The 12,446-nt window shown below is 42.6% G+C and overlaps 1 protein-coding gene across 9 annotated transcripts in view; it reads left to right on the top strand.

The window, feature by feature from the left end:
- The window catches only part of PHF20 (PHD finger protein 20), a 136,130-nt gene that overhangs the window by 25,326 nt on the left and 98,358 nt on the right, over window positions 1–12,446 (top strand). Inside the window, exons 1-2 of one of the 9 annotated variants that reach the window (XM_060120363.1) lie at window positions 9,401–9,413; window positions 10,546–10,615. The exons of 7 other annotated variants lie outside the window; for them this stretch is intronic. The gene's annotated coding sequence lies outside the window, so the exon portion shown is untranslated. Of the gene's footprint in view, window positions 1–9,400; window positions 9,414–10,529; window positions 10,616–12,446 lie in introns of those variants that run through there. One more of the 9 variants, XM_060120362.1, reaches the window with a different exon arrangement.

The raw sequence follows: 12,446 nt of genomic DNA, 5'->3' as shown, positions 1-12,446 counted from the left end.
AAATAAGTAAAATCTTCAGCTGAGATCTTGGTCTTGGGTTTGAGGAAAGAAGATAAGGTATGCAATACCATTTAGGAGAGTGAAGAGGGATAGGATGTGAGAAATGTGGTAGGATTGCTGGTGCCCTCAAGTGCCACTAAGGTCCACTGGAAGTTGGTGGTCATGAAGTTTTTCTGATAAGCTTCAGTAAGCTTTTTACCTTACAGTAGTTTTAGATTTACAGAAAAATTCCAAAGAAAATACAGAGTTCCCATCTGTATGTACACCCAGTATTTTTCTTTTTCTTTCTTTCTTTCTTTTTTTCTTCCTTCCCTCCTTCCTTCCTTCCTTTCCTTCTCTCTCTCTCTCTCTCTCCCCCCTCCCCCTCCCTCCCTCCCTCCCCCCCTTCCTTCCTTCCTTCCTTTCTGGCTGCATTGGGTCTTTGTTGCTACACGAGGGCTTTTCTCTAGTTGCAGCGAGTGGGGGCTACTCTTCATTGCGGTGCGCGGGCTTCTCATTGCAGTGGCTTCTCTTGTTGCGGAGCACCTTTAGAGGCCCCTTGGAGCCTCCTTGGCTCCTCTCTTCTACTCCATCACCTAGGACATCAGCTCATCCTGTCAGATCCACTTGCAGAATCTATCCTGACTCTGACACTGGCTGCCACCTTCACCCTCCTGCTGTGGCCCAGTCTCCCATTGTGGATCTTGTGAACCCCGGCAGTGGCTGCCTAACTGGTCTCCTGCATCCTTCTGGACTCCTCCTCCTCAGGCTCTTTTCCACTCAGCAGCCAGTGGTACGCCCTGGAATTTTAAAAAACTTTTTTGATAATGATTTTTATGGCAGTTTACAGTTGTAAGACATTGAATTAAGAAGAGAGAAAAGATGCTACTCCTTAAAAATGTTTATTTTTTATTTTTTAAAATACTTCTTTCTTTAGGCTGTGCCGGGTCTTAGTTGTGTCACATGAGATCTTAGTTTCGGCATGCACGCGGAATCTAGTTCCCTGACCAGGGATCGAACCCAGGCCCCCCACATTGGGAGCCTGGAGTCTTACCCACTGGGCCACCAGGAAAGTCCCAAAAATGTTTATTTTATTTTTATTTTTTTAATTAATTAATTAATTAATTTATGGCTGTGCTGGCCCCTCGTTTCCGTGCGAGGGCTTCCTCCAGTTGCAGCAAGTGGGGGCCACTCCTCATCGCAGTGCGCAGGCCTCTGACCATCGCGGCCCTTCCCGTTGCGGAGCACAGGCTCCAGACGCGCAGGCTCAGCAATTGTGGCTCACGGGGCCAGCCGCTCCGCGGCATGTGGGATCCTCCCAGACCAGGGCTCGAAACCGCGTCCCGTTCATTGGCAGGCAGACTCCCAACCACTGCGCCACCAGGGAAGCCCCAAAAATGTTTATTTTTAAAGAAGTTTTGTAGAGCTATAATTTATTTTAGAGTACACATATTTTATGTGTGTAGCTTGATGAACTTTTATACATGGATATACCTGTGTAATCACCCAGATTAAGAAGTAGACATTCTGGGCACCTCAGAAGACCGTTTTTCCCATACCCAGTCACGCAGCCACCCTCACCCACAGGGGAACCACTATTTGTGGCCATGCATTTAAAGTGAGACCCATCAGGGACTTCTCTGGTGGTCCAGTGGTTAAGACTCTGTGCTTCCAATGCGGGGGGCTTGGGTTCCATCCCTGGATGGGGAACTAAGATCCCACATGCCGCACGGGACTGCCAAAAAAAAAAAAAAGGAAAATAAAGTGAGACCCCTCACTGTGTGTGTATTCTCCAGCATAATCAGGTGCCTGGGTGCAGGAGTGGAGAATGTGGAGATTCTGATTTGCCTACAGTTGGGGTTTGTCCAGGCAGGTATGATGGAGGGCGAGAGGGGCCAGGGAGTTGAGGGTATATGCAAGGAAGTGAGATTAAAGGATAAGATTTCCAGGATGAGACTGAAGCGTGAGAGCAGGCAGAAGGGACAGCGTGAGCAAAAAGAGTTCAAAGAATGTGGTGTGTTCTCAGAGTCTGGAGAGGGGACAGATCAGGAGTGGTGAGAGACTGGGCTAAAAAGGAAGATTTTAAGCAGGAGAGAGGCATGGTCAGATCCCTTGTAGGAACAGAAAAGTGGTGGTGTTTATTCAGTCACCAAACATTTATTGAGTGTCTCTGTATCTGGTCCTTTGCCAGTACTGGTAGAGGGGTATAGGAGTTAACCTGGATGTACTGACTGTTCAATTGTGAGAAATGATCAGCTTAGAGAGGAGAGGTGAATTCAAGACATTTCCTGAGTTAGAAGTGCCCGATGTTGATTAATGGAAGTGGTGAAGGGGTAGGAAAAGAGTTAAGGCATCCAAAACAGCACAGTTTTTCTGCAGCTTAATAGTCAGCCCTTTGTTTTACACTAAATACAATTTCCATCTCCATCCCCTCTCCACAAAGGCTGGAGATGGCTTAGAATGTTACTTTTGTGCATAGAAGTAGTTTGCTTCTGGTGTGTGCCCTGAGCCAGGAATAGAGAGGTACACTCTGATTCTTGAAGTAAATGATTGCTGTATGTTTGCAGAAAGTCTCTTTATATAGGGAAGAATCTGGAAGCAGCCTGAATGCCCAAACTTTCCCTTGGGGGAAAGTTTAGGCAAATTATGGGCTACCACCAGGTAGACCATTAGGTAGCTAACACAAAAGATACCTCTGTGGACCCGTGTTACTACAAGCATGTTTGCGTGTGAAGTCAGATTAAGAGCAGAAGGCTCTTCACTGGGTTTAGTGAGAAGATTTGGATACTGATCTTGGTTACACCTCTTCCTAGTCACTCTCTTTGAGCCTCCATTTCCAGAAATGTAAAATGGGTGCAGTGATAATAACAGTTTCTTAAGCCCTCATGGGATGGTGGTAAAGATCCTGTGAGATACCTTATGTAAAAGCAGTTTATAACCCCTAGAGTAAACTACACACATTGGTTATTAGTAGCCATGTGAGTGAATGCTGACCGGTTGGAGTAGGAAATCAGAGGGAAATTGTTATCCTTTCTGTTCCTCTTCTTCCCCCTGTAACATTTCTTCAGTTTGTATTTTTGGTGTGTATGTGGGGGGACCAAACAGATTTCTGCCAGGCACTGTCTAGCTGCTCTAATTTAAGCATGTGCACAGTGTGCGGTGTTGGGCAGCTTAATTTTGCACGGAAGCAGCCAAGACTCTGAGCAGCAGCAAGCCTTCCTGGGACTTGAGGTCATATATTGTGGACAAGCCAATGTTGTATTTCTGTGTCAGACCTGGACTATTCTTTGCCTTTCTGGACATGCAGGTGGAGTTATTCCCTTTTATTTGGTGTGGGTTTCACTGTCCCACAGCCCTCTCCTTTCCTTGGTGGAGCCCTAGGGGAGACTGGCTTATCTGGTAGTTTAGAGTAGTGTGTCTCAAACTCAAAAAAATATAGGGACCTCCAACCTATGTACTATCTGTGGATCCCACTTTTAGTAGCATTGGGGCAAAATGCTACTATGTTAGTTATTTATTGCTGTGTAACAAATTTTCTCAAAATTTAGTGGCCTAAAACAACACCAAATATTATCCTTTCAGTGTGTGGATCAGGAATTCAGGAGCAGCCTAATGAAGGGTTCTAGGCTGAAGTCTTATGTTTGTCTTAAGCTGGTGCTAGTCGCTGGTGGGAGACTTCTGGTTGCACATGGACCTCTCCATAGGGCATCTAAAATGTTCTCGTGACACCGCACCTGGCTTCCCTCAGAATGGGGAACCCAAGAAGCAGCAGTGCTTTGTGTGTGTGTATGTGTGTTAAAATATACATAACATAAGGTTTACCATTGTAACCATTTTAAGTGTATAGTTCAGTGACATTAAGTGCATTCATATTGTTGTATAACCATCACCATCACCCATCTCCAGAACTAGGTATGTATGTATGTATGTATGTATGTATGTATTTAAAGTGTAGTTGATGTACAGTATTATATAAGTTACAGGTGTACAATATAGTGATTCACAATTTTTAAAGGTTTTGGTCCATTTGTAGTTATTATAAAATATTGGCTATATTCCCTATGTTGTCAGAACTTTTTCATCTTCCCGAATGGAAACTCTGTACATATTAAGCAGTAACTCCTCATTCTCTTCCCCCACCAGCCCCTAGCAACCACCATCCTACTTTTTAAAAATTTATTTATTTATTTATTTATTTATTTGTTTATTTATTTATGGCTGTGTTGGCTCTTTGTTTCTGTGTGAGGGCTTTTTCTAGTTGCGTCAAGTGGGGGCCACTCCTCATCGCGATGCGCGGGCCTCTCACTATTGCGGCCTCTCTTGTCGCGGAGCACAGCTTCCAGACGCGCAGGCTCAGTAATTGTGGCTCACGGGACTAGTTGCTCTGCGGCATGTGGGCTCTTCCCAGACCGGGGCTCAAACCCGTGTCCCCTGCATTGGCAGGCAGATTCTCAACCACTGCGCCACCAGGGAAGCCCCATCCTACTTTTTGTTTCTATGAATTTGACTACTCTAAATCATGCAGTATTTGTCCTTTAGTGATTATTTCATTAGTATAATGTTTTCAAGGTTCATCTATGTTGTAGGGTATATATAAGAGTTTTATACTTTTTAAAGGCTGAATAATATTCCATTGTGTGAACATATCACATTTTGTTTATCCATTCATCTGTCGATGGACACTTGGATTGCTTCCAATTTTTGGCTGTTATGGATAATGCTGCTATTGAACATTGATATACAGATAACTGTTTGAGTCCCTGCTTTCAATTCTTTTGGGTGTTTGCCCAGAAGTGTAGAATTGCAGCACTTTTTATGACCCAGACTTGAAGTCCTCCACCATCACTTCTGCCACATTCTATTTGTTAGAAATGAGGCCACATTCAAGGGGAGGATAATTAGTCTTCACCTTTGGAGGGAAGGAGTGCCAAATTTGCAGATGTCTTTTAAAACCACTACAGCTACCTTTTGAGAGTGATCATATAATGCCAGGTTAATAGCAAACACACTGAAATTCTTTAGTAGTACTTGATTATATGGTGGTCATCTTGATCAGTGCATTTCAACCTTTTTCATGTTGTTGCTCACCTGTAATCCATTTGTGGCATCTCAGCTGGGAAGCTCTAATAAAGATGGTTTAGATTATGGAAAAGCACAATAAAACATTCCTTAAGGAGACCTTGTGGACCACCAGCTCTGTGTTCACTAACACCCAGTGGTCTGTGGAATCCATAAGGTTCCTGCATAGTTCTCTACACAGAGTTGCTGTTTCTTTTCTCACCTTCAGTTTCCTGTACTTCCTTATCTTCCTTTGTGCTTCTCTTCCTCTGTACCTATGCTGATTTACTTATATTACACCCTCTCCCAGAAACACTCTTCAATCTCATTGCCTCCTTCATCACCTGGAAAATGCCTATTCATCTTTTAGGATTGAGTCAAGTGTCTCCTTTTCACTAGTTGACTTGGCCCTCCTTCCTCAGCCTCCTTCTTCTCCCCCTCTGCCTTAGAACTAGCCTTTTGCTCCTTGGTACCCTATTCTACCTAAGTAGTCATCTGTAGTTGCACCTGTGATGCTTTATTACAGTTACTTGTGTGTATAGTTATACATTTATTCCTCCTGAGGATACTGCAGTAAGAGATAGATGTCTTTAGAGGTGTCTAGAATATCCTGGGGAAGCAGGCCATATAAACATAAACAGGTAAACAGAGGAACAAATGAAATAATTACAGATTGGGTCGAGTGTTATTTGTGAAGGAAGCAAGCAGGAAACTGACACAGATTGGAAGGAGAAGGAGGCTACTTGAGATAGTCAGGGATTCTGAGGCTGCAGGAGGGTCAGGCTGTTTCCTGGGAAGAGTGGGCAGGGGAAAGTGATTCAGGTGAAGTTAACAGACCCGGTATGGGAAGGGAGTATATGTCTGAGGAAATGAAAAGCCCCCGTGCCTTGTAACATTGTCTTCCTGCCTCTGTCAGCTGTTGTGATCACATGACTTTATAGATTTTGCTCTGTATTTCCAAACCCTGGTACACTTCCTGGCCCAGAGTGGGTACTCAGAAAATGTCAGGGGAATTGATGAATTTCCCTTTCTCTAATTTTTTTTTTCCTTTCTCTAATTTTTGTCATTCTCCGTGTGTCTTTACATTTGATTGGCTACACTGCCCTTCTGTGGCTTCTTGGTTTAGTGACCAATTATATCACTTGCTTAAGATAAGGTCACCATAGTAACCTAATTTACTCTGAAGTTTAGGTTATCCGACCTTTCCAAGTTGAATTTTATTTTATTTATTTATTTTTTGGCTGTGCTGCATGTCTTGCGGGATCTTAGTTTCCCAACCAGGGATTGAACCCAGGACATGGCAGTGAAAGCACCAAATCCTAACCACTAGACCACCAGGAAACTCCTCCAGGTTGAATTTTATTTTTATTTATTTATTTTAATTTTTTTTCTGCAAATTTTTTAGTTTTTTTTTTTTAATTAATTAATTTTATTTATTTATTTTTGGTTGCATTGGGTCTTCGTTGCTGTGCCTGGGCTTTCTCTAGTTGGGGCAAGTGGGGGCTACTCTTCCTTTTGGTGCACAGGCTTCTCATTGCTGTGACTTCTCTTGTTTCGGAGCACGGGCTCTAGAGTGCAGGCTTAGTAGTTGTGGCACATGGGCTTAGTTGCTCCGTGGCATTTGGGATCTTCCCGGACCAGGGCTTGAACCCATGTCCCCTGCATTGGCAGGTGGATTCTTTTTTTTTTTTTTTTTTTAATTTTATTTATTTATTTATGGCTGTGTTGGCTCTTCGTTTCTGTGTGAGGACTTTCTCTAGTTGCGGCAAATGGGGGCCACTCCTCATTGCGATGCGTGGGCCTCTCACTATCGCGGCCTCTCGTTGCGGAGCACAGGCTCCAGACGCGCAAGCTCAGTAATTGTGGCTCACGGGGCTAGTTGCTCCGCGGCATGTGGGATCTTCCTGGACTGGGGCACGAACCCATGTCCCCTGCATTGGCAGGCAGACTGTCAACCACTGCGCCACCAGGGAAGCCCGGCAGGTGGATTCTTAACCATTGCGTCACCAGGGAAGTCCTCCTACCAGTGTTTCTTTATTTAATATTTAAGCAAAAGCAAATATACGGTGTATTCTTATTTTCCTCTTTTGTAACACAAAAGGTATAAGATATGCATGATTTTATAGCTTGACTTTTTAAAATTTGGAAATCTTTGTCAATTCATAGTTTGTTCTCATTTTTTTTTACAGCTGCATAATGTTCTGTTTTGTGGATGTGCCAAGCAGCATATAAATCCAAGAACCATGAAGCTACTGGTTGATATCAGCCCATTAAATATTTTTCAAAACTTTTAATTTGAAAGTATTTATTTGGGCTTCCCTGGTGGCGCAGTGGTTGAGAGTCCGCCTGCCGATGCAGGGGACGCGGGTTCGTGCCCTGGTCCGGGAAGATCCCACATGCCGTGGAGCGGCTGGGCCCGTGAGCCATGGCTGCTGAGCCTGCGCGTCCGGAGCCTGTGCTCCGCAATGGGAGAGGCCACAACGTGAGAGGCCCGCGTACCGCAAAAAAAAAAAAAAAAGTATTTATTTTTGCTTACACAGGTACTTTGTGACTAAATCCTTGTAAAAATTAAAACCACAAGCAAAAGTCTCTTGGCTATTCCCAATCCCTCTCTCCTCCCCAGAGCTAAGTTTTGTTTCAGTTTGGTTTTTAATGTCTGCTCCTTTCTGGCTAGTATTTCCATTAGAAATGTGACTCCCAGCTGCAATGTTAGTTTGGAAACTAGAGTCTTATCAGTAGCTGTTAGTTACATGTTGAAGCTGGAAATTCTCTCTCCCCTTTTCTGTCTATATAGATTCCATTCACATCTCCTCTTTTGTTAACCTTGCTGCATCTTCTCCAGCTTCCTTTATGGTTGTTCCAGTATTTGGGTTGAACCAGATAAAATTACTATTTTTGTCAGTAAAAAGCAGTTGATTATCAGCTGTTTCATGTGGTTCCACCATGTAGGTTTTTTTTTTAATGTAGTTTTTTTTTTTCTTAATTTTATTGGAGTATAGTTGATTTACAATGTTGTGTTGGTTTCAGGTGTACAGCAAAGTGATTCAGTTTTTCATATACATATATTCATTCTTTTTTGGATTCTTTTCTCATACAGGTTGTCACAGAATATTGAGTAGAGTTCCCTGTGCTATGCAGTAGGTCCTTGTTGGTTCTAGTAGTTTTTTTTAATAAAATTTTTTATACAGTTTTTAAAGGTTACTTTCCATTTATAGTTACTACAGAATATTGGCTGTATTCACTGTGTTGTACAGTACATCCTTGAGCCTATCTTACACCCAGTAGTTTGTGCCTCCCACTCTCCCATCCCTGTATTTCCCCTCCCCCGACCCATACCACTAGTTTGTTCTCTGTATTTGAGTCTGCTTCTTTTTTATTACATTCACTACTTTGTTGTATTTTTTAGATTCCACATGTAAGTGATATCATGCAATATTTTTGTCTCTGTCTGACTTATTTCACTTAGCATAATGCCTTCCAAGTCCATCCATGTTGCTGCAGATGGCAAAATTTCATTCCTTTTTTCTTTTTTAAATAAATGTATTTATTTATTTTTGGTTGTGTTGGGTCTTCATTGCTGCACACAGGCTTTCTCTAGTTGCGGTGAGTGGGGGCTACTCTTCGTTGCTGTGCACGGGCTTCTCGTTGCGGTGGCTTCTCGTTGCGGAGCACGGGCTCTAGGTGTGCCGGCTTCAGTAGTTGTGGCACACAGGCTCAGTATTTGTGGCACATGGGCTCTAGAGTGCACGCTCAGTAGTTGTGGCGCACAAGCTTAGCTGCTCCACAGCTTGTGGGATCTTCCCAGACCAGGGCTTGAACTCATGTCCCCTGCGTTGGCAGGTGGATTCTTAACCACTGTGCCACCAGGGAAGTCCCTCGTTCCTTTTTTATGGTGAGTAGTAGTCCATTGTATATATATATATATACCATATATTCTTTATCCATTCATCTGTTTTTTTTTAATATTTATTTATATATTTAGGTTGCACCAGGTCTTAGTTGCGGCAGGTGGGCTCCTTAGTTGTGGCATGTGAACTCTTAGTTGCGGCATGCATATGGGGTCTAGTTCCCGGACCAGGCCCCCTGCATTGGGAGCGTGGAGTCTTACCCCCGTACCACCAGGGAAGTCCCTCATCTGTTCTTTTAAAAATAAATATTTTGTTTATTTATTTATTCTTTTTTTTTGACTGCACTGTGCGGCTTGTTGGATCTTAGTTCCCACACCAGGGATTGAACCTGGGGCACGGCATTGAAAGCGCTGAGTCTTAACCACTGGACCACCAGGGAACTCCCTCCATTCCTCTGTTGATGAACACTTAGATTGCTTCCATACCTTGGCAATTGTAAATAATGCTGCTGTGAACATTGGGGTACATGTATCTTTTTGAATTACTGTTTTTTTTTTTTTTTGGATATATACGCAGTAGTGGAATCGCTGGGTCATGTGATAATTCCATTTTTAGTATTTTGAGAAACCTCCATACTGTTTTCCACAGTGGCTGCACCAATTTACATTCCCACCAATAGTGTACAAGGGTTCTCCTTTCTCTACATCCTCATCAGCATTTGTTATTTGTGTTCTTTTTGATGATAGCCATTCTGACAGGTGTGAGGTGATAGCTCATTGTTATTTTGATTTGCATTTACTTGATGATTAGCCATGCTGACCATCTTTTCATGTGCCTGTTGCCCATCTGCATTTCCTCTTTGGCAGCATGTCTATCCACAGAGTAGTTTTAAAACTTAGTTGGAAAAACAAACAAGCAAACAAAAACTTAGTTGGTGTCTGGTTCTTCTCAAGGGCAGGGGTCAGAACCACATACATTTAATAATTTCTTCCAAGACCTGGAATTGACTGGCCAGATCAAAGTCACTTAATAACGTTCTGTTGGCTGATGAATCTGAGCTGTCCCCAAGGCAGCTGTGCAGTTGTGAGCCACCAAGCCTTACTGGGTTGATGTCTAAGATCAACTGCTTGTCTTTTCTGTGAAATGGCAGTTGGGTTTCCCCATCCACCATGAATGACTTGTATCCTTGTCACACTTTAGAGAAGTAGGGAGAACAACCTTCTTCTTAGGAAAACTTACTGACCCCTTGGTTATTCTTGATCCTCCTGGAGAGATTTGTGTAGTCTGCAGACAGTGGGATGCCTGTGCCCTGTGAAGTTTTTGAACAAGGGAGTAGCTTTTGGCTAGCTAAGGGCCCAGAGGTCCTTCATACTCCGAGTGTGCGCAGTGGAGTTACTAGCCTAGGATTTTGCACTTATTTCTGTGGATCCAGACTTACCAGACTTTTAGAAGGCACTGACCAAGTGCAAATTAAAAAGAATTTGGGGTTGTACTGAGGTGCCAACTTTTTATTTTGCCAAATAAGGCTATTTAAAATAAATACCTAATTATATTTTTTATATTTAATACATGCTCATGGTACAACATTCAAAACAAACAAAAGGATATATATTGAATAAAATAAGTCTCATACTTCCTCTCCAGTTCCTTAACTATCCAGTTCCCCTCCCAAGAGGCAAACCGGGTTGCTTGATCATCCTTCCAGAGATAGCCCACGCATTTAAAAACAGGTACGAATGTATTGGCTCTCTCCCCTCCCCCAAATGAATGGTAGTGCATTCAATACCGTTTCGCATCTTGAGTTGTTCCCCCCTCCACTTTTCTTAGAGATCTTTAAAAATCAGTACATAGAGATTCTTTTTTATTCTTTTTAATGGCTGCATAATGTTAGTAAGGATTAAAAACAATTACGATTGTTTTAATTTCAAAAGTATATTTAAGCACCAAAAAAATTAGAAAGAATGTGATTTTAGTATAAAGGAAAGTTCTATAAGTTAAATAAATTTAGTTCTGTGAAAAATTAATTCTGCACGTTGGTCCAAAGACCTGTTTGAAACTACTGCTAGAGATAGTAAACCACTAAAGAAAGGGCTTTGAATAGGAGTGAGTTAGGGAGGCTTACTGACTGGATGAGAAGGCAAGAGGAATGCAGTTGAGATATCCATATCCTTCTCCTCATTTTATAGGGAGGAATAGACTTAGGGAAGCCTCTTTTATGTCCTACCATTGTACTACTCAGTTCACGAGATCGTACAATTAGCTAGTCTGTTGTCAAGATAGCTTATATTTAGTCAAGATAGCTCATATTTATGGCAGCTGTGTGTAAGTTGGATTGGAGTAGGGGGACTAGTTTCAGGGCTGTTTATTCCTTTTGTTAATATTTTTTGAGCAATTAATGTATGCATAATACCATTAGGAATTTTGAAAAGCATACCCTGTCAGTCCTGTGTGAGAAATACCCACATGAAGTGATTGGGGCCTGAACTTGGAGAGTGACTGAAATTGGAATGGGTAGCTGAAGACTGAGAGCTTTGGGTTTGAAGAACTGACAAGACACTCGACCTTGGGGAAGAATAGGGAGAATAGAACTCATTTGCTGAATGTTTATTGAATACCCAGTATCTGCAACCTTCTGTGGTTAGTTAACTCCAAGCGTACTGCCTTAGCAGATACTAGCGTAGGGTTGAAGAGGACACAGTGTACAGGTGACACATGGAAGCAGGCCTTTTCATTTAGGTAGCACATATTTATTAGGACAGTAGGGTACTAAGTGTAAGAAGAAGGAAATGGTGCATGTCCAAGCTGTAGGGAGAAAATAAAGAATAGGCAGAGTGTAAACTTTCTCAATCTAGACTAGCATTCTGATTAGTACAAGTGTATTTAAGAGAACAAGTGCATGTTTATTTTTCTTTATTTTTAACCATTTATTTATTTTTGGAATGAGCAATACATTTATATGGTTGAAAAATGAAACAGTATTAAAAGGTATACTGCAAAAGGTCTCCATCCCAGTTTTGCCCCTCCCTGCTGCTATACCCAGTTCCCCTCTGTATCAGTCAGGTTTAATGCTGGAAACAGAAACCATTCTGGGTACTTGAACCACAAAAGGATTTAACACAAGAAATTGGCTACTTACAAAATTGTTGGAAGAGCTGGAGGAGTGGGACCCAGGGGGGCTGCCCTTAGAGTATAAATTTGAAGGACCCACCACTGGAGCTGTGATCTGGAGGTCAGGAATTCACTCCTGCTACTGCCACCCCCACCATTGCTGCTTGACACTCAAGAAGCCAGTGACTAGACATTAGACCCTTGCCACTGTAGACCAGCATGTCAGTATCACCTGGGAGCTTGTTTAAAGCTCTTAGACCTTAGCTCCATCGACTGAATCAGAATCTGCATTTTAACAAGATCCTCTGATGATTTGCATTGCATGAAAGTTTGAGAGGTCCTGCACTGGAGCACTGGGTCTGGCCGCTACAGTTGCTTCCAAATCCACAGGTCTCCATGACCTTGATTGCCAATTGTAAGGGAGTCAAGCAAATGTAGTTGTTGGTTTTCCCA

Source organism: Mesoplodon densirostris, chromosome 16 (assembly GCF_025265405.1).
Source record: "Mesoplodon densirostris isolate mMesDen1 chromosome 16, mMesDen1 primary haplotype, whole genome shotgun sequence".
Lineage (NCBI taxonomy): Eukaryota > Metazoa > Chordata > Mammalia > Artiodactyla > Ziphiidae > Mesoplodon > Mesoplodon densirostris.
Note: the sequence above shows the minus strand (reverse complement) of the source record. Positions and strands in the feature narration are given on the sequence as shown.